This window comes from Molothrus aeneus, chromosome 17 (genome assembly GCF_037042795.1).
Source record: "Molothrus aeneus isolate 106 chromosome 17, BPBGC_Maene_1.0, whole genome shotgun sequence".
Classification (NCBI taxonomy): domain Eukaryota; kingdom Metazoa; phylum Chordata; class Aves; order Passeriformes; family Icteridae; genus Molothrus; species Molothrus aeneus.
In genome coordinates this window covers 14,944,165-14,945,283 of record NC_089662.1, presented here as the reverse complement: position 1 = coordinate 14,945,283, position 1,119 = coordinate 14,944,165, and positions in this window count along the sequence as shown.

Genomic DNA, 1,119 nt, shown 5'->3' with positions numbered 1-1,119 from the left:
GGCTTTGTATTGCAAATTTTTCCAACTCAGAAACTCCTTACTAAACCATTCCTATTGGAAAGCAGGGAGTGCGCTGACAGCAGTGGGCCCAGGTTCTCCCTACCTTCATCTGCTGCACTTGCCTTTTCTCCTCGGATGGGACGAGAGCCTGCTCTTGGGACTCTTCTGCAGCAGTCACTTGTGGCTCATGCTGTGTTTTGTAGGAACCTGGATTAAGGCACTTTGGCACAGGGAGCTGCTCAGTGCTGTTAAACACCCTGATCCCCTCTTGGGCCTGTGTAAGCGAAGTGTCTCCTCTCCCAGACCTTGCTGCAATCACAGCCTCCTGGTGGGACACTCCGTGTGGATTCTGGGTAAGCTGACGTGAGCTCTGGATAAAAGTGGGGCTTTGCCTGACTACTACAGTCCCTTGCTCTCCTTGGTGTCTCCTCTGTGCCTGATGCAGCAAAGGCAGAAGACACAGCTGAAACAGTGTTCTTGTTTCTCCTCAGAACTGCCCCCTCATTGCCCCAGCCTTTTAACCTTGCAGCCATTCTGCACGCAGAGCTGCCCAGGGCAGGGCAGGGCAGGGAGGGCTGCGCTCACCATCTTCCACTCCTGCTTTCAGAGCCTGAAGGCCTGATTCCCCAAGGAAGAAATTTGGCCTTGTGATCCATCAGTCTTGGTTTCAGGATTAAGATCTGAAAGAATTTCTGCCAAATTTTTTGGGAATATTGGCCTGCAAGATAGCTAAAATGCACCTTTTAATTCTTATAAAAGGCTCTGTAGGAGAGCTGACTGGGAAGCAGCCTGGAGCCATAGCAGTAATCCATCCTGTGAATTTTGTGTTTGGGATTTTTCCTATTCTAAAAGAACAGTGTGTGTGATTTGGCAGAAGCTCGTGAAGCTGTTTTTCCAGCCCCCATCAGTGTGCTGACTGTTTTATTTTGACTATCACAGTGAAGCTGCTGACCCAATAGTTCAGGGAGATCTTTTAATGGCTTTCTTGATGCCTTTATTAAAAATAAAGTCTATTTGCTGGAAAATCACAATCTGTATTAGAAATGTCAAGAATATTGTAGGCATCTGGTGCTGGTTTAGGTTATGTTGGGAAAACAGAGGTTTTATCCCTACCAAAGT